The following is a 22420-nucleotide window of genomic DNA, read 5'->3' on the forward strand; positions in this document are numbered from 1 at the left end:
GGGCTGGTACCCCTTATTCCGCCTCAGTTATACAATGTCGGCAATTGCTGCACAAACACTACCTCCACATGCGCATACACCATAATTTCTCTACCATGCAAACATTGTGGTTACACTCGTCTGGTGTGAGACGTTCCCGGTGGGGTCCACTGGGGGCCGAACCGCACAATAACCCTGTGTTCGGTGTGGGGCGGCGGTGGGGTGAGTGGACTGATGTAGCCTGTTGTGGGGTTGTGTACCACTGAGGGATACGGCGGGGACGGAGCCTCTCCGTCGCTTCTAGGTCCCTAGTTTAATACAGTGCAATACAATATCATCTTGAGGCAGGGGATACTGTAGATTGTGGACAAAGAACTTGTGAATGGGACTTGTGGATGTGCTGGTATAGTGTACTGAGGGCGAAGTATATGACCCAGCATCTAAGAAGGAACATTGAGGTTCATGTCCAACTTAAAACAGGGCTGTGCTCCGTGGACGCTGGTTATGTTCGGTCATGATCTTCCCCAGCTGCAAGACATGCTTCAACTGTCCGCATTTATCCTTCTATCGCACCAATAAGTGAATTTGTTGTGCTATGGAACAATTGTGATGAAGTTACATGTGTACTCGCGTATTTAATTTTTGTGTGTTTCTTCTAACGAGCAGCATACCCAGGTCCAGAATTGGTTTAGTTTCTCTGTGCTATATTTATAATGTCAATTTACTGTTATGTAAGTGGTTATCTTAGCTGCTTTGTCTATCTGTGGAGATCATCCTTTACAATTTCTATGTTCAACAGCTATCATGTCAATTTATTTTTGTGTGAACTCTTTATCTTCACACTTACGTGCTCCAGCTCTCAGATGATATACATCTACAGAGTGGCAAGTTTTTTTGTGTTTTCCTCGTTGTATATCATTAAATTTCGTGTGACTTTTTCTTTTTAAGAGGTTGACTATCGCGTTTTTGCAAGGTTGAATTCGTTAAGTCTGTGCCGCAATAGTTGCTCACTGAACAGCCAGCGACATAAGTCATTAACGTATCAACGTCTATGGTGACACATCAGAAGGGTAACAAGTTGCATATATAGGATTCTGTCTGCTTTTACAGCTTGCTTCTTCAGTTAGTCTTGCTAGGATGGTTCATATGGTGTGTACTGTGTGCAGATGCAGGAGGAACTGGTGACAATTCGCAAACAGGTGAGTGAGCTTTTGGCTATGGTCATTCGTCTTCAGGCTGCTGCCTCAGAGAGTAGCGGTGGCAGAGATTCTGGCACATAACATGGGACACCTCAGGTGTCCCTAATTTTGACCATGAGCTCTGCTTCTGAGGCATCTCTTAGTGTACCCAATGTGGTGGATCCACCGTCAAAGCAGGGTGAGTGGCGGGTTGTAACATGTTCACGTTGCTTGAGGTGGCGGGCCAATGTGGAGACTGGCCGCCTGGTCTCGCCCATTAACTCTGAGTGGGGACAGGTGGCCACTCCTTCAGTAGGGTCCAAGCAGGCACAGGGGGGAGTGGAGGAGTTTACTAGTTATCGGGATCTCCGACGTTAGGCGCGTTATGCAGCCCATTAGGCAAATAGTGTTAAGGGCTGGAAAGAAAGCCAATGTTTACCCAATATCTCTGTTGGAGCGTCTCATCTGAGATGTGGAGGCGATCTTGCCTGCGGCTATCGAGCTGCAGGATGCAGTCATCTAAGTTGTGGCTCACATCGGCGCCAATGACGTCTGTTCAAGGCTATCCTCAGTTCACGCAGGAGGCTGGCAGAAGTGGTGAAGACTGCTGCCCTCGCACATCGGGTGCAGGCGGATCTCGCAGTTTGCAGCATTGTTCCAAGAGCTGATCGGGATCATTTGGTTTGGAGCCGATTGGAGAGTCTCAACCAAAGGCTTCATCGACTCTGTGATGGTTTCGGCTGCAGATTTCTAGACCTGCATTGTCGTGTCGGGATTTGTAGGACTCCCCTGATAGGTCAGGAGTGCACTACACAAAAGAAGCAGCAACTCGAGTAGCAGAATACTTGTGGAGTGCACTTGAGGGTTTATTAGGCTAGACGGTAGTTTGTGGTTGTCTGATGAACACTTGCCCGTCGATATAAAGCCAGGGAAGTAGATGGCGTTTGCAGAAAAGACACTTCAACTGTCAAGATTTTTATCACTAAACTGTCGAAGTATTCATAATAAAGTTCCCCAATGTACTGCCCTCGCCGGCCGCAGTGGCCGTGCGGTTCTGGCGCTGCAGTCCGGAACCGCGAGGCTGCTACGGTCGCAGGTTCGAATCCTGCCTCGGGCATGGGTGTGTGTGATGTCCTTAGGTTAGTTAGGTTTAAGTAGTTCTAAGTTCTAGGGGACGTATGACCTAAGATGTTGAGTCCCATAGTGCTCAGAGCCATTTGAACCATTTTTTTTTGTACTGCCCTCCAGGAAAGCTCTCGCACTCAAATTATTCTTGGGACCGAGAGCTGGCTGACATGGAAAGATCTCAGATATTTAGCGAGTCGTGTAATGTATATCAGAAAGCCAGATTAGAGGCCATACGAGGTGCAATGTTCATTACAGTTGACAAAAATGTTTTCTCAGTTGAGGCAGAAGTTCAGTGTGACAGTGACAGTCTTGAGCAGCTAGTTCTGCAGCTCACTCGCAATAGAAATATCTTAGATCTTGTATCAACAAATAGGCCAGACCTTGTCGACAATGTCATCATAGAAACGGCGATTATCAATCACGATGTCATTATAGCAACTATGGTTAAGAAAGTTAATAAATCAGTCAAGAAGGATAGGAAAGTGTTTCTGCTAGATAGAGAAGAAAAGCAGTTGTCAGCATCTCACTTAGATGGTGAATTGACTTCATTTATTTCGAGTAAGATGGGCGTAGAGGAATTATGAGTATGGGCAAAGTTTAAGCAGATCATAAAACGTGACCTGGAGAGTTATGTGCCTAGTAAGTGGCTAAAGGATGGAAAATACCCACCATGGTTTAATAACGAAATTCTGAAAATGCTGAGGAAGGAAACGCATAAATGACGACAAGCAAAAGTTAGTAGAGATTCGTGCATCTGTGAAAAGATCTATATGCGAAGCACATAACAACTACTACCATCACATCTAAGCGAAAGATCTGGGAAAGATTCCGGGAAAATTCTGGTCATATGTAAAATCGCTAAGCAGGTCTAAGTTTTTCGTAATGTTCCTTGTTGACCTGTCAGTTGTGGCAGTTGACGATAGCAAAACGAAAGCCGAAGTGTAAATTTCACTTTCAAGAAAACAGTCACGTAGGATAATCGCACATACATATCGCCATTGAACCATTGGACAGATTCCTATATGGACAACACAGTAATAAGCATCCCTGGTGTAGAGAAACAACTGAAAGATTCGAAAGCAGATAAATCACCAGGTCCGAATGGAATACCAAATCGATTTTGCAAAGAGTAGTCTATGGCATTGGATCCTTACCAAGCTTTCATTTATCATCAATCTCCCGCGCAGCACAAAGTCCCAAGCAACTAGAAAAAAAGCGCATGTGACTCTAGCATATAAGAAAAATAAACGAACAGACCCACAAAATTACAGACCAATATCCCTCACTTCGGATTGCTGCAGGATCTCTGAACATATTCTCAGTTCGAATATAATAAACTTTCTTAAGACTGAGAAGCTTATGTCCACGAATGTAGTAGTTTGGCAACAAGGACATCGCACAACTCTACATTGTTGCCAAATTTATTCAAGATGGCAGATCCAAGGTGGCAGCGATAGATGTGGCAATGTCGCAATGACATTATGGTGGGAATTTCAAATGATGGCGAATGGGCTACCTCCACTAACCTAACCTCCTCCCCTGCCCCCTCCCAACCTCTCCCCCTCCCCAAGAAAATGGCGGGAAGTTAAAATCTTGGCAGGAAAAAGGTCACTTGTGCTGCCTCAAGTAACCTAAGAAAATGGTGGGAAAATAGGTCACTTGGGCTACCTCCAGTAACCTAAGTCATCTGACCACCACCTCTTCCTTGGAATTGGTGTCTTCCTTGGAATTGGTGGGAAAAGGACTCAGCCTGTGCTGGGCTACTAAATAGGATGGATGTAAGTCTTTATTTTCCATGCAGTGTTTATTTAAACAATATGATTTGTCATAGGCAGTAGCTCCATCCAATATCTTTACCATGAGGTCCAGAGGCCAACTGACCTAGTAGACAGTACTGCCACCACATGGCAGTCTGGGGGAAGGGGGGGGAGGTGAGGAAGGAAATGGCGCAAAAAGGACTCAGTCTGTGACCAGCTGCTGGAGAGAGGAAGGAGTATACTTTTATTTATTTTTTCAGTGGCTAAGTTGGAACAGTTTATTTAGAGATGGATTTCACATAGCATATTTATTATGCTGGTACAAAACACTCACTGTGGCGTGCTTGGGATCACAGTAAATAGCTTACAGACCTGCAAACTACTCAGAAGTTGCTGAAATAATACAGAACACTGATGCGCAGAAATGAAAACAACTCGTAAATTGTCAAAATAATGCATGTAAATGGCTCTGTAAACACGCTCACTAATTGTAAACCGTCGAAATAATGCACAGCCTATAGACCTGTTCACAAAATAATGCATCAGACACGTCCACTACTCGTGAAATTGTCAAAAAATAATGCATGTGTAACGCTATGCAAACACGCTCACAATGCTTAAACAACCGAAAATGATGTAGGGTAGAAACACTCATTGCACATAAAAAACGCTTTCGAGCTATTGGTAAGAAATTCGACCAAGACGTATCAGGGAACTGCTCCCTACAGAGTTCCAAAGCACGCACTTGCCAGTACGGTATCCCCTGCACAAAGCCGGCCGCGGTGGTCTAGCGGTTCTAGGCGCTCAGACCGGAACCGCACGACTGCTACGGTCGCAGGCTCGAATCCTGCCTCGGTCATGGATGTGTGTGATGTCTTTAGTTTAGTTAGGTTTAAGTAGTTCTAAGTTCTAGGGGACTGATGACCACAGATGTTAACTCCCATAGTGCTCAGAGCCATTTGAACCATTTGAACCCCTGCAAAATGACGACGCGGGCGTCAGATGCTGGGCTGCGGTTTACCTGGTCACTGTGGGTGATGCATAGCTGCGGTCCAGCACTGAGCGAGAGATGTTTGCATAGCGCCTCACCATCGCAAGTGCACATTTGTATGTAAATAATAGCCCAGTCTCCCTCTTGACGTGCTATAGAAATCTGTTACAATGCTTCCCAGAATAACACAGGATGCAATCTTCCTAGTGATAGTAATAGGACATCCCGTCCCACATGCGAGACACATTGGCTGCGCCCAAGTGTTTTATTGCCCAGTATGGCTGATGCATAGATGCTCGATGTTTACGTAATGTGGCTGGAATTTTTGGTGTCCTACAGCTACTGGTCTGCAGATGTTCTAATGCCACAATATTGGATGAGGGACAGCATCATGCCAGAGATGGATGGTCTGCTTCAACTTGTCTCTGAACACCTTGGCAGATTAAAACAGTTTTAATCTGCTAGGAAGTTTCAAATCAGCACACACTCCACTGCAGAGAGAAAATTTCATTCTGGAAACATCCCCCAGGCTGTGGCTAAGCCATGTCTCCGCAATAGTACTAGTCCTGCAAGTTTCGCAGGAGAACTTCTGTGAAGTTTGGAAGGTAGGAGACGGCATACTGGCGGAAGTGGAATTGTGAGGACGGGTCAAGAGTCGTGCTCGAGTAGCTCTGTTGGAAGAACACTTGCCTGCGAAAGGCAAAGTTCCTGAGTTCGGGTCTGGGTCCGGCACACAGTTTTAATCTGAAAGGAAGTTTCAGATATGAGACTGCCAGAAATATGATTCACTAGTGGTTGTAATCATTATAAGACTTCTCCATAGGATCCAACACAGATATGTCGTTGAATGGAAAGACTTGATTCCAAATCAAAGACAGCATTTCTACCAGAAAATGTAGCACTAGAGATCTGAAAAGCTAGCGTACATTTCTTACGACGTCAACAGCACACCATCTACTGTTTGCGATACTTCACAATCAACCATCACCTATATCCCAGTGGATATATCGCAGAACCTTTGACACAGCATCGAGACGGAATGCTTTGTAAATATTGGAGAAATACCTAACGGTGGCATGAGAGAGTTGCAAATACCACCTTCATACGATGTTACTTAGCCAAATCACTTTTTAAATTCGGTGATTTTATTACGAGCTTCAACCCATCGGCAGCTTGTAACCGCACTGTTGGTCTGATTTTATACACTTCGACGATCACCGTTTATATTGAGTGTCGCAGTATTTGTCTGGAAAAACCGCTTCATTCGGAGGTAATGCTGAACCTCGATTTATAAGGCTTGTACAGTTTTTAACACAGATGTCATTAGCGATACTTGTGAGCACCTGTAGAACCACGACCAATTGTGATATTAACATGGTCGTCGCGTTGCATCTGGCGGTTTTTAAGACGATTACTCCTCTCTTTCTAAGACACAGTGGTACCACTCGCAGGAAAAACTTATAAGAAATGTCCACCCATCGCTGATTTTCGCTCAGTACTGTTTCGTATCGCCACCAAACAGTTATGGCGAAGTATTATACTTAGTAGTAGGGGATGCGTGGTATGTTCGTCTTGAGCATAAGGCTTATAAAATGTGTGTGTGTGTGTGTGTGTGTGTGTGTTCCGACATGTGCAAAGAAAATGACTATGTCCATGTGGAAGGAAGGTATGGATTTGACGTGGAATACTGCTATAGCAAAGGGAATGGAAGATTTCTTTTATTTGGAAAAGTGTGTCAAGTCATATGAATGGTACAGATATTTCTATTTCCAGAGCCACAACCGTCGGCAGGGGTTATTTCTGATACTTCGTTCACTTTCAAATGTCGCCCAATTGAGACCGCAATCGTAATAATTAATTGTAGCGATCAAATATATATATGTAACCGGTTTCCTAGGACGATGTTGTCTGGGGGTGCGTGGCGCGCGGCAGCGGTGACCTGTGGCAGGAATGATTCACGTTTCCAGCCAATGGCAGGAGCTGTCCAAATGGATAGGCCTGTTAGGGGACAGGATTTTACCTGTTCTAAGCGTGTCGTCCTCTACATGGCTGAATAGTGAACTAATACTCAGTATGTGTTGGGATGCCTTTGTGATCACGTGTGTTCTGCGCAGAAATTCGTGAAGACTCAATATTGATGTGTGCTTGCGCTGGACCATTATTCCCTACCATGTAAATTGTACGGTTGATTGCTACTGCACATTTCCCATCTTTAATTGGTCGAGAGAACGTCGACTGTGGTGTGTGTTGTGTGCATCTAACATGTGAAAGACGGGTGTAAGACACGTTTGCTTGTTCTCTAGACATGAGAAACACCTTAGTAGACTTTGTAAAATATAAGGCTGATTTGGAATCTGGTATAGCACCGACATTGGTATTCCTGAGTGGAAAAATCAGTTTCCTCTGGTTTTTTTTTCGAGTTTTCACGTAAAGGTCTTTGCAGACGAGATATGTTTCTTGTTACTCAGTGGTTTACAGGGCGCTCCACCTCGCTAAAGTTTCGGGTTTCTGGAGAGATAATTTCGTCTATATCTTCGGAACTATAGTGTGCAAGCGATAGGTAGCATACTGCAAAGTGCTCGATATCGAGGAGTATCGCGAAAATGATATGATATTCTGGCAAACCATGTGAAAATACATATGTCCTTGTAATCTCAGAGTCTGGAGATGGGTGTAGAAAGCAGGCAAGCAACAGGTAGAAGCCAGAAACAGTAACGCCTTTGTGCCAAGGGAAACCGATCCAGCCTTTATACAACAGTTTGGAGAGTGACCTCGGTCCACTAAGGGCACTCTGGTCACAAGTCAGTGCAGTATGTGTGCAGGTGAGAATCGCTTGTGAACTGTCGGCTGCGGTGGATGACCACCTGACCTCACAGGAAATATCTAGTGCTGTGAGGAGTATATACGGTGATAGTGCTTATGCTGTCTGTCTTCGCGATAGATCCACAAGTGTCTGGTGGTCGATAGCTATATGCAGGATACAGAAGTGACGATTCTGTATGGCGTAGGATACGAATTATTTGTTTACTAGATCGATATGGAGCATGAAGATCGGTTTCACGCTGAAATATTCAAGCTTCCATCGTCAGTGGCAGAGCAGGGTAATTGAGAACGCGTCTTTCCGTATTTGACGATCTGTAGAGCACTTTTGCATGGTTTAAATGTCAGTGCAATAAGGCGATCTGTACAAAATAGTTTTGCTGCTGAAAGCCTCATCTGCAGAAAGAAATGGTGGACAGTGCTCTCACACCAGCAGCAGAAGCAGTTTGGTGGGTAGATTCAGTAACAGCCAATCAGAATGGTCCATTCGTTCACAAGACATCGTTTGTGCTGAGACATAGGAGCCTTGACAGACTGGTTTGAACAAGATGGGTGTAAGGTATCTACGGAAAGTTCTGAGAGTAAGGTGATGTATTCTTTGTTCAGGTGGTCAATGACAAGTTGAAGCAAACCATCCATCTCTGACGTGATGCTGTCCCTCATCCACCATTATGGCATTAGAAGATCTCCAGACCAGTAGTTGTAGGACACCGAAAATTCTAGCCATGCTACGTAAACATCGCGCATCTATGCATCAGCCATACTCAGCAGGAAAACACTTGTGCGCGGCCAACACGTCTCACATGTGGTATGGGATGTCTCGTTAGGACTGCTAGAAGGATTGCATCCTGTGTTATTCTGGAAAGCGTTGTAACAGATTTCTGTACTGTGTCCAGAGGGAGACTGGGCTGTTATTTACATAGACATGTGACATCAGTATAACAGTGACAACCTTTTAGCAGCACTTGCGATGGTGAGGCACTAGGCAAACACCTCTCGCTCGGCGCTGGACCCGCGGTTATACATTCTCCACGGTGGTCAGGTAATGTGTGTTTCGACAGGAATTTCCCAGGTGTCAAATACGAAAGGGATGCCAGTGCCTCATACTTGCCCGACCCGAACGGACACCTGAGAATGGCCTGGCATCTGACGGCCGCGTCATCGCTTTGCAGGGCAGGCCGCACCGGCGTGTGCTGGCACGTGGGAGCTGTAGGGAGCAGTTCGCTGATACATCGTGGTCGAATTCCTTACCTATAGTTCGAAAGCGTTTTTTACGTGCAATGAGTGTTTGAGCCCTGCATTATTTTCGGCTGTTAAAGCGTTGTGAGTGTGTTTGCATAGTATTACAGATGCATTATTTCTTGACAATTTCATGAGTAGTTGCATTATTTTGTGAAGAGGTCCGTAGGCTGTGCAGTGCATTATTTCGACAGTTTGCAATTAGTAAGATTGTTTGCAGAGCCTTTTACATGCCTTTTTTGACAATTTGAGAGTTGTTTTCGTGTCTGGTCGTCAGTGTACTACATTTTTAAGTGATTTACGAATAGTTTGCTGATCTGTAGGCTGTCCAAAGTATTGTTTCTACAGTAGCAAGCGTGTTTGCAAATCATTATACATGCATTATTTTGGCAATTTACGAGTTGCTTTCGTGTCTGCACATCAGTGTACTGCATTATTTTGGGTGATTTACGAGTAGTTTGCAGTTCTGTAGGCTATTTAGTGTGATCCCAAACACACCAGGCCGAGTGTTTTGTATCAGTTTAGCATATGTACTACGTGAAATCCATCCCTAAATAAACTGTTCCCATTTCCCACTGAAAAAATAAATAAAAGTACGCTCCTTCCTCTCTAGCAGTTGGTCACAGACTGAGTCCTTTTCACGCCACCCCCCCCCCCCCCCTGCAGAACTCCGTTGGATGACACTGCCCTCTGATGGCAGTACTGTGTACTATGTCAATTGGACTCTGGACCTCATGGTGAACACACTGGAAGGTGCTACTGCCTATGACAACTCAAATTGTTTAAATAAACACTGCATGCAAAATAAAGACTTACATCCATCCTATATTGTAGCCCAGCACAGGCTGAGTCCTTTTTCCACCAATTCCAAGGAAGAGGTGGTGGTCAGATGACTTAGGTTAGTGGAGGTAGCCCAAGTGACCTAGTTTCCCACCATTTTCTTAAGTTAGTGGAGGCACTACAAGTGACCTTTATCCTGCCAAAATTTTAACTTCCCGCTATTTTCCGAGGGAGGGGAGAGAGGGGTGAGGGGGTGGAAGGGTTAGGTTAGTGGAGGTAGCCCAACTGGCCTATTTTTCTGTCAAAATTTGAACTTCTCTGTGTGACGTCATTGCAACATTGCCATATCTATCGCCACCACCTTGGATCTATAATCTTGAATAAATTTGACAGCAATGCAGATTGGGATGATGTCCTTGTTGCCGCACTACTCACGAATAGGCCTAGTTTAAGAAAGCATCGATCTTGCAGAATTCAGCTTGCCCATTTCTCAGATGATATATTGCTATCTACGAATGAAGGGCAACAGGCAGATTCCATATTTCTACACTCCTGGAAATTGAAATAAGAACACCGTGATTTCATTGTCCCAGGAAGGGGAAACTTTATTGACACATTCCTGGGGTCAGATACATCACATGATCACACTGACAGAACCACAGGCACATAGACACAGGCAACAGAGCATGCACAATGTCGGCACTAGTACAGTGTATATCCACCTTTCGCAGCAATGCAGGCTGCTATTCTCCCATGGAGACGATCGTAGAGATGCTGGATGTAGTCCTGTGGAACGGCTTGCCATGCCATTTCCACCTGGCGCCTCAGTTGGACCAGCGTTCGTGCTGGACGTGCAGACCGCGTGAGACGACGCTTCATCCAGTCCCAAACATGCTCAATGGGGGACAGATCCGGAGATCTTGCTGGCCAGGGTAGTTGACTTACACCTTCTAGAGCACGTTGGGTGGCACGGGATACATGCGGACGTGCGTTGTCCTGTTGGAACAGCAAGTTCCCTTGCCGGTCTAGGAATGGTAGAACGATGGGTTCGATGACGGTTTGGATGTACCGTGCACTATTCAGTGTCCCCTCGACGATCACCAGTGGTGTACGGCCAGTGTAGGAGATCGCTCCCCACACCATGATGCCGGGTGTTGGCCCTGTGTGCCTCGGTCGTATGCAGTCCTGATTGTGGCGCTCACCTGCACGGCGCCAAACACGCATACGACCATCATTGGCACCAAGGCAGAAGCGACTCTCATCGCTGAAGACGACACGTCTCCATTCGTCCCTCCATTCACGCCTGTCGCGACACCACTGGAGGCGGGCTGCACGATGTTGGGGCGTGAGCGGAAGACGGCCTAACGGTGTGCGGGACCGTAGCCCAGCTTCATGGAGACGGTTGCGAATGGTCCTCGCCGATACCCCAGGAGCAACAGTGTCCCTAATTTGCTGGATAGTGGCGGTGCGGTCCCCTACGGCACTGCGTAGGATCCTACGGTCTTGGCGTGCATCCGTGCGTCGCTGCGGTCCGGTCCCAGGTCGACGGGCACGTGCACCTTCCGCCGACCACTGGCGACAACATCGATGTACTGTGGAGACCTCACGCCCCACGTGTTGAGCAATTCGGCGGTACGTCCACCCGGCCTCCCGCATGCCCACTATACGCCCTCGCTCAAAGTCCGTCAACTGCACATACGGTTCACGTCCACGCTGTCGCGGCATGCTACCAGTGTTAAAGACTGCGATGGAGCTCCGTATGCCACGGCAAACTGGCTGACACTGACGGCGGCGGTGCACAAATGCTGCGCAGCTAGCGCCATTCGACGGCCAACACCGCGGTTCCTGGTGTGTCCGCTGTGCCGTGCGTGTGATCATTGCTTGTACAGCCCTCTCGCAGTGTCCGGAGCAAGTATGGTGGGTCTGACACACCGGTGTCAATGTGTTCTTTTTTCCATTTCCAGGAGTGTAGATTTCGGAAAACGTTTGACAGGGTACCCATTGCACACTTGTAACGAAGGTACAAACGCGTAGGATAAGTTCACAGATATGTGAGTGGATCAAAGACTTCTTAAGTAATGGAATCCAGTGTGTTGTCATTGAAGGCGAATGTTCATCAGAGACAAGGGTATCATCAGGAGTGCCCTAGAGAACTGTGATTGAACCGCTGTTGTTCTCTATATACGTAAATGATTTGGCGGACAGTGTAGGCAGCAATCTGCTGCTGTTTGCTGATGACGCATTGGTGTACGCCAAGGTGTCGAACTTGAGTGACTGCAGGAAGATACAAGACTACATAGACAAGTTCCTAGTTGGTGTAATGATTGGCAGCTAGCTCTAAATGTAGAAAAATATAAGTTAATGCGAATGAGTGGGAAGAACAAACCTGTAATGTTCAGTACCAATATTACTAGTGTCCTACTTGACACAGTGAAGACGTTTAAATATCTGGGTGTAAAGTTGCAAATTGATATGAAATGGAACGAGCATCTGAGGACTGTGGTAGGGAACATGAATGGCCTACTTCCATTTATTGGGAGAATTTTAGGGAAGAGTGGGTCATCTGTAAATGAGATCGCATATAGAACGTTAGTGCAACCTATTCTTGAGTACTGCTCGAGTGTTTTGGATCCGTACCAGGTGAGATTGAAGGAAGACATCAAAGCAAAAGTGATGTACATGATGTACTTTACATGCAACATGCCATCATTGAATTTCTCACTGCAGAGAAAGAAACTGTGGGGAATGTTCACAAACGCTTGTGCGAAGTCTATGGAGGATCTGCTGTCGACAGAGGTACACTTAGTCGCTGGGCGCAGAGGGTGAAGTCATCAGAAGGCGGTTCGGCGGAGCTCCACGATTTGCAGCGGTCAGGGAGACCATCCACGGCTGTCACACATGACATGTTGCAACGAGCTGATGTTGTCATTTGCTGGGACAGTTTAAAGTATGCCATTCATGTAAAATATTTTGAAGACGATAATGAGGTGAATCGCAGAGTGAAGCACTGGCTCTGCCACCAGGACAAGGATTGGTACCGTCAGGGCATACACGCCCTTGTTTTGTGCTGGAGGAAGGCGTTAGAACAGGGTGGAGTTTACGTGGAAAAATAGTGTTTGTAGATAAAACCCCATTCTTTCGTGTATGGAATTCTTCTAGCCACCAGCAATGTTGAACCACCTGAAGATGTCGGACAGTTGGTCCGAAGAAATATTGTGAAATTTGCACAACGTGATCCGGCGGCAAACCCGTGAAGACTATTTACAACATATCTGCCGGGAAGGCTTGAAGAGTCACAATTCTCATCATGTTTAATAAAGAACTTTTGAAGAAAAAAATGTGGTGCGTTACTTTCGAGGCAACCGTCGTAAACCCCCCAATGGAAAACAGAGACCTGCCCAACAGCTTTTTTTTTTCTCTCTTTACCACACAAATTTTGCATAGTGGACATTTAAAGGCTTCTGTCCTTGCCTCTATAGTAGAGACAAGCACATACTACAATCTTCTGTTTGAGTCCCAGAGTGATGTAAGAAAGATATAGTAATTCCTTCTCATATACAATTTTTATTGACTTGTATAATATTATAACGTTAACCTTATTTTCTACATTCTGAGGGCTCTGTTACTCTTTGCTCACTCTAGGGCTGATTTTGGGCTTGTTTTTATTTTATTCATCTGATGGTGGACATGCAGTGGAGTTCCATCATAGATGCCTCTTCCCCATTCTTGTCTCAACAGTGGGAACTTCAAACTTCTTCTTTCAACCAGAGAGAATCTTTTTCTTGCTCTTCTACGGAGCAGTGTATAGCTTGTTTTCTTTCCTTTTGCTGAGTCTTTACTATCATAAGGTTTCGTGCTCAAACGGAATTAGCCAATCACATGCTGTGATGGGCTAGCAGTTCTGGTAAATATTCAGTTTCTGGTCCACTAGTTCGTGTACTGTCATTGATCAGTTCTCAGCGACCCCTCTGAGCAGTGCGATGGGAAGAACAGTCTCACGCTTTAGGGAGACAGAGAAGTAGCCATTTCAATACATTGTTGTCCCAGGCGGTGGTGAGTATCATGTGCTGAGAGCACCACTAATTTAGGCCATTAACGATGTGGTTTTAGTTAGGAATCAATCTGTGTTGATGGCATCAGCACCATTAGCAGCCCCTCCTTGGAATGAATCGTGGAATGTTCATTTTGCATATGAAATTTTGATGAGAATTCGAATAATGCAGTTTATAAGTTGAGGGCTTGCTTACTGGGCCATGTCCCCCCCCCCCCTCCCACTGTCAATGGAAATTTCAGACCTCATCTGTAGCTCCTTCATTGCTTTCTATTTATCAGTTGGTTTATTTCATTTCCGTTCCTTTTTTTAATGTAAACCGATTACCCCATATGTGCAATTTGAGTGTCCATCAGGCACTTGACCTTTTTCCCTCTTGCAGCTTATTCATAATTCATTCCATTTACAGTAAGGACAATGTTTATGATGATATTTCGTAACATGAGTACTTTGCTTGAGTCAAAAGGCGCAGTTATTACTTTTTGGCTGTTATGCCCTCCTTCTTTGCTCTTCCACTCACTGATGGTGTGTATCCGTTCTTACAGTTATTTTCTTATCAGTATTACATGTTCAGAGCACAAGGCTCCATGATGTTACCGTTTCCCTGGATTTTATTTCTCCCATTATGTCCATCCTTTAACCGAATTCGGTACAGTATGTTGGTTGGTTCTCCGGGGAAGGGGACCAAACAGTGAGGTCATCGGTCCCATCGAATGAGGGAAGGATGAGGAACGAAATCGGCCATGCCCTTTAAAGGAACCATCCCAGCATTTGTGATACAGTATGCACACATGTATTTCGTGTAGTCATGTGTAAAGAAGGATTCCACTTTCCAAGCATTAATTTGGCAGCCTCTCTTTGTACATTTTTTTCTTGTTCCAATATATTGACAATAAATTTATAGTGATGCTCATTTATCTCCCTTTTCAGTCCCAGCGAGTGGATCAATCCCCACAAGTAAGAACCTCTAACGCTGGTGAAACGCTAGATGATTTTTCCATACTTGAATGGAGACACATTTCCTTTGCACAAATTTTGTGAATAAGCTGATTCTCCATTGTCCACTGCCTGTGCAAGAAAGTGAATAAAATTTCTCTTTTCTCCCCCATACGTGGAGTGTGGGAATCTCTACCACACTTCCGCATATCTAATTCAGATGGTATACGTTAGGTGCACTCCAACATGATTCTGTTGTAGCTCTGTCCAGGATCAATTAGGTTGAGGATAATGGTTATGACAGATGTTATGCACCTCCAATTAAATTTCACAGAGAAGTGCATCTCTCATAAGCTATCCATTTAATCAGTAGCCAGAAGAAATTTAGTTCCTGAAGTTCAATGTATACGACTGCAATGCTGGTTCATGCATCAAGGCTAAAACTACTAAATATATGTGTGACTCCTGACTTTCCTGAAGTATGTGCTACAGGTAATATGGCTATGCCGATTCTGAGCCACTTTGTTTACATTTGTGATGTCATGTGATTGAGGTTACTGATGTAGTGACATCATCAGTCTTATTGGTGATCTCATTGCTCTTATAACTGAAGTCATCATGCTTATCAGTGGAAAGCATGCCTCTGTAACCTCTCCCCTCCCAAGCCCTCATCTCCAGCCAATTGTAGTGCAATGTTATACATGAAACTGACAATTAAAAATTCAAGATGGTGGAATTAACCGTATTGTGTTAATCGAAAACTGAAAAGTCTCTCCTCCTCATCCTTCCTGTCATCACCAAATCACAACACAGTGTTAAAATATAACAAGTAAGCAAAAAATCTAAGATGGTGAAAATAGCCCTACTCTGTTAGTGGGAAATTTGAAACCACTTCCTTGTCCTCTCTCCCATCAATCAGGCTGTAGCATTAAAATGAGGTGTAAAACATTATTAACCTTCACTTGAAAGTAAAAGTATGTGTTATTTCCATGAATGTCACACACTCTGGTATAATAATAAAATGATGTGTGAAATGGTGTCAAATTACACTATTTCTGAAAGGCGTTTTATGTACACATCAAGCCATGCCCGTCTCACCTTACACAACAGGTCATGCCCTTCTCACCTCCCTCTCCTCTCCATCTAGTTACACTTAACCTCGGACCTAAGATTGCACTACAATTGGCTGGAGATGAGGGCTTGGGAGGGGAGAGGTTACAGAGGCATGCTTTCCACTGATAAGCATGATGACTTCAGTTATAAGAGCAATGAGATCACCAATAAGACTGATGATGTCACTACATCAGTAACCTCAATCACATGACATCACAAATGTAAACAAAGTGGCTCAGAACCAGGGCAGAAATTTGATAGTGGCGCCCACACCCCTTTTCGAGCGTTTGAGAAGGGACGTCAATATTTTAAAAAAATCTATGTTATAAAAATATGTCCATTTTGTAGTGCATATCTTTACGAAGAGCTCGATATATAAAACATATATGTTCGAGGAAATGTAAGACATGTTATTTGGTCTTAAGAGTGCCATAGTGCACTGCCACACCTCATCACACAACACTCTTCTATCGTACATCACTCTATTTCGCTCTGTGCAATTAAAACGTACATATTTTGTAATGGAAGCCATCAAGCCTATATTCAGGACAGCGAAAATTAAAATATCCTGTGTTACCTCTCCCGCTACCAGTCGACCGGTTTAACATCCTACCCCCCTCCTCTCCCGTCCCCTCTTAATAGTGGGTTGGATTATTTGTGATCAGGGGAATAAGAACTCTTCAGAAAATTGCACTCTTTATTACCTATTAGGTAATGACTTTTTGTTTTGTGTGACATAAAATTAAATATAGGAAACATAAAACCAGTAAAGACAAAAGACAAGCAAGACAGTACACATTACTTCAATCCTTAGGTCGCACGTCGAGCATTCTTTGCTGCAGAAGAGTCTATAACATCATCAAAGTTCTTCAAACGTTTTGCAACATGAAATATGTCGTTGTCTAATAGTGATAAACCTGTTAGTACGAATAGTACCCAAGACTGGTGTGGTTTCTCGGTTTGATTACGTCTATTTTGTCACTGTCTGCTAGATAAAATGAAATAAGTCTTTCTAATGTTGCAGCAGTTGTAGCATGTGCTAAATAAGCGAGACAGTTTTGGCACAAATGGTCATTTTTATCTACCTAATTTACATAAATAACACAACAGAATATAATTCATCAAGTATCAATATCAAACGCCTATTAGGCCTCCTATTAGCATAAAGTCTTATGTTAGGAAATAGTTTTACATTTCATCCATAAGCTACAGTTTCCCAGGCGTGAGATCAAAAGGTAGTATTAGTAATACGAAATTTTAACATAAATTTGGAATCGACATATTCTTTCACATAATTTGTACGACGTCCCCATGTCTTCTCTTTCCTTGTTCTAAAAAACAATCTTGTCATCACTAATTTTGTAACTGTTCCTGCTATTATCCAAACTTATTCTCTGTTTAATTTCACAAACCCTGCCAGAATCACCGGTTCAGTTACCCCACGTTTACTGTCTGGTTAGGCCTTATGAAGTTCTTGTACAAAGGGTCTTCCACACTCCTCTGAAAATAAAACTCAACTGGATGCTAACCGGGGAGTGTACAATTCTGTCAAAATTTCGCTTTCTTGGTTGGTTGGTTGATTTGGTGAGGGGTGGGGAAACCAAACAACGAGATCATTGGTCCCATCGTATTATGAAAGGATGGGGAAGGAATTCGGCTGTGCCGTTTCAAAGGAACCATCCTGGCATTTACCTGAAACAATTTAGGGAAATCACAGAAAACCTAAATCAGGATGGCTAAACACGGGTTTGAACCATCATCCTCCCAAATGGGAGTCCAGTCTGTTAACCACTGCGCCACCTCGCTCGGTTTCATCTTCTTGGATACACCAAGAATATAATGTGTAACCTTTCTTACCACTTATTCCCGTTAGTCGTTTATTTCCACTCTGGTAATCTGAATCTACGGATTTCGTTAATAATTGTAATAACTCTTATCATTCGTGAGTCCAATCAACCACACAAAAAAAAAGCGATTGGCATTCACCCTTTAGGGTTTAGTCAGCTCAGCTCGTATAGCCCCATCCCGTATTGTCGCGAGAAAGATTTTTATTTCTAGATGCGATGGGGATTCCACTGCGGGAGACATCATGTGCACTACGAACGCATTCAAAAGTCAACTTATGACTCGTTCAGAAATGAGCTTAGACGCGTTCAAAAATGTCCAAAAACCAGCAGGAATGCGTTTCACAATCATACGAATAACCGACAGACCAATGCGCGCTGGATGTTAGGGGCTTTGTGAAACAAGATTTTTTTCGTCAAGAATATGAATTTGGCGCCCCCTGAAACTGACGCTGGGGCATATATTCCTGTTTGCTCTCCCACAGATATAGCTCTTGTTATACTGAACCATGCCTTTTTCCCTCCCCTTCGGAGCTGAACAGAGTGTAGCATTGAAATGTTACATAAAAATTGCGTAAGAGATACAGTAAAAATTATGTAACCTCCACTTTAAAGTGAAAGAGTGCCCTCAACAATCAATAAAATCAGCCAGTGAGCATTGAACATCACTGTCCACTGACCATCACTGTCCATTGACCATTATTTCCACTGACCATCATTGTCCACTGACCATCACTGTACACAGAATATGTCAAAAACTATACCTGTACACACATAAACTCTCTCTCTTTGTCTCTCACTCCCTTTCTTACTCTATTTTGTATGTAAAATACTATAGTTCTTAAGCACATGTGATCTCTCTAGTGCAAAGTAATCATTTCTTGATTATCTCCCCCCCCCTCCCTCTCTCTCTCTCTCTCTCTTTCTCTCCACACACACACACACACACACACACACACACACACACACACCAATTTAAATTATTAAAATATTTTCTAATTAAATCTCATCTCGTATGTGTGTGTGTGTGTGTGTGTGTGTGTGTGTGTGTGTGTGTGTGTGTGTGTGTGTGTGTGCACATCTTTTCACCTTCATTGGTGGGAAATTTAGAAAGCCATCTTCTCATTCTCTTATAAACTGATCAGGCTGAAGTATTAAAATTAGACATAAAATATTATGGAACCTCCAATTGAAAGTCACAGACATACATTATTTCCATGAAAATCACAAATTTCTGGCTTAATATCAAAATGATGTGTAAAAATGCTGCCAACATACTCATCCAGGTCACATCCATCCTCCCTCACCCTCCATTCCAGCTAATAACATCAAAGTGCTCAAAAACCCATCCCTCCCATTTCCCCTCTTCTTCTAAAAAAAGTAGTATTAAATTAATTGTTAAAATGGTGTAAGACATGTAGTATAAATTGCGTAACATCCACTTGAAAGTCAAGGAGTTATGCCATCAATCAACAAAATTAATTACTAATTAATCCAATAAAATAAAATAAATTTCAAAAATCCAGCTATCTCAGCTGAGCTTTATAACCCACCCATCCTCTTTCCAACCAATCAGAATGTAGTATTAACACAAGGCTTAAAAATAACAACAGAAATGCCATAATACATTGTGTAACCTCCATTTAAAAGTCAAAGAGTGATGTCATGAATCAGTAAAACCAATCAATCAATCCATCAATTCAATAAAGTAAGTTTTTCGAGTTCTCACATAAATGTCTTCGCAGATGGGACAAGTTTCTAGTTGCTCAGTGGTTTACAGCTCACTAAAGTTTTGTGCTTCTAGAGAAATAATTTCGAGTCTATATCTTCAGAATTATACTGTGTGAGCAATAGTACTGCTATGCAAGTGATATTGCTGTGCGCTTGATATCAAGAAGTATTGCGTAAATGGTATGATATTCTGGCAAACCATGTGAAATTACATATGTTCTTGTAATCCCAGAGTCTGGAGATGGGTGTAGAAAGCAAGCAAGCATGCAGGTTGGGCCAGAAACAGTAACGCCCCTGTGCCAAGTGGAAATGAGCCCATCTTTGTACAACAGTTTGGAGAGTGACTTCAGGCAACTGAAGACGCTCTGGTCACATGCCAGGAGCAAATGACTTGCGATCGTCAGCTGCATTGGATGACCACCCGACCTTGCAGGAAAATATCTAGTGCTGCGAGGAGTACACCTAAGCTGCATGTGTTTCTGCTGTCTGTCTTCACAGTATATGTACGATTGTCTGGCGGTCGGTAGCTATATGAATGACGCAAAAGGGGCGATTTTGTATGGCGCAGGATACGAACAGTACGTTTACTACATCGACACGGTATATATTGTCGGATTGGAGATTGGTTTCACGCTCTAATATTCAAACTTACGTCCTCAGTGGCAGAGCAGTGTAGCTGAGTAAGCGTCTTACATATGTAATAGACATAACTCCTTCTGCAATAAACAAAGTTATTTTACTGCCATTGTTTTTAACATGTCATACTAAAAAATCACATTCATTGCAACAGTAACTCCAACACAAGAGATTCAAGTGTTATCCACTTCAATAAACATTTTATGACAGTGTGTTTTCACAATGGAATGAAAAATCATTTCATTTTCTCAAAGTGTATCTATGCTACTACTATAGACAGTGACATAACATTAATATATTGCCAGACATATTAATTTGGCACAGATGGAAAATATAAAATAATGATCTTGTGTATTCGCGATGGCCTGTCCTTAGTAACCATTCCAGAAAATATGGGGTGGTGGTAGAGAACATTTGGTTGTGCAATCCTGTAGTCATTCTGGTGTGGTACTGGATTTGTGATGTGTTTCTGAAAATAAATCAAAGGTATATTGAATGAATTATTGAATACTTTTTGACAGAACCTGGCACTAATGAAAAGAACAAACATAAATAAAATATCATCACTACATGTCAAATTAGAAAAGAATTAAGTATGTACTGATGTATCGATTAGTAATATCAATTTTGGGGTCAACAGAAACATCCGATCTCACGCGTCAGCTTTGACCCGTGACGTAAGGGTGTTGTGGTGTGTGACGTCATTACGGCGCGGAGTTTGGTTTGTAAGTGTGGCGTGTTTGTAGATGTTGCCTCGTTGACGTTACCTTAGTAGGAGTTTTAGGGCCTGTAAGATATAGTTTACCTTTTTACTGTACTTTTTGTTTTAACGTCGTCTGTGAGGCTTTTATCAGTTTGCCATTAGATTGTTCAATCTTTATGGCCTATATGTTTTGTCGCTACTCGTTATGTCTAATGAATCAATATTGTTTTTTTCTTTTTTTTTTGTTTCTTTTTTTTATCTTTTGATTGACCTACACATTGATCTGTAGCGTAGCCCTGAATACGAGGTTAGGCTGGGAGTTTTTTTTTGGCGGGGGGGGGGGGGGGGTCAGGAGGGGGCGCAGCCCCCCCCTGCCTGGCCTTGAGTACCACTTGTTTATTATTATCTTTGTTTGCTATCAATGTTAGCAGATTGTTCTTGTGAAACCTTTGTGTGTGTTGTTTTTCTATGTGTTTTCGTCTTTGTGATACGTATGCAACGTTTCTATATCCGCCATATTGGAATTGTCGTTTCCGCTATATTTGTGACGTCATGGGTCAAAGCCGATGGGTTAGATTGGATGCTTCCGTATTTCCCAATTTTGTATGTAGAGTACACCACTCCGTCACCAATGAGATAGTAATCAACCTCAAATGAAGTACCTATGAGTAAAAACTCCTGCATTTGAACAATTATTAAGTTGTCAAATGCTGGAGCACATATCCAGTTAATCTGATCACATATTTCATCACATTGTAAGTGGAAAGCTGGAGATGGTGACACTAGTGTTTAACAACTGTCATTATGTAGGTGCATCTTCAAGGCATTAAGCATTCTCACAGCACCTTCACAATGTATACATTTACTAATATGGTGTGATATAAATAAAAAATTTCAAAAGAATAGTGATTCCTTCCACTCACTGGCAATAATGACATCACTGCAACAAAATATTCATCCAAAAATCAAGCATACAAAAACCTCAAAATTTAACAAAAAAATTACAAAAATGAAAACTACTGGTGTTGTAAATTTTGCATGACCTATATATCTCAAATGAAGACCTCAATACCAGTAACCCATACAGAACTCAAAAACTAAACAAAATTTTCACATGACCTACATAGTTCCAACAAAGCCCTCAATACATGGAACCAACCACTCTAAAACATGGTGTTGCAAATTGCACTTCACCCACATAGTTCAAGCAAAGCCATAGACAGGACAATTACTCTACCTAAACCAAAGTTCTCAGGACAACAAACCAACTCATGCTCAGATGACTAATGTCAGAAATGTATCCTAATCAATGACGGTACAACAGTGCCCATGATACCTACCAATAACAATCCAATGATTACCAAACACTAACAAGAAAATCTCGAAAATTTATGAAAACTTCCATCACTACCAATTTCAATATACACAAACAACTTTGCCTATTGCAACTATCAATGAGCTACTCATAAATATCTGTATCTTCTTCATAACTGAAGGAAAGATAAAAACATTAAATCTCCAACCACAAGAAACA

The sequence above is a fragment of the Schistocerca piceifrons genome, chromosome 5 (genome assembly GCF_021461385.2).
Source record: "Schistocerca piceifrons isolate TAMUIC-IGC-003096 chromosome 5, iqSchPice1.1, whole genome shotgun sequence".
NCBI lineage: Eukaryota > Metazoa > Arthropoda > Insecta > Orthoptera > Acrididae > Schistocerca > Schistocerca piceifrons.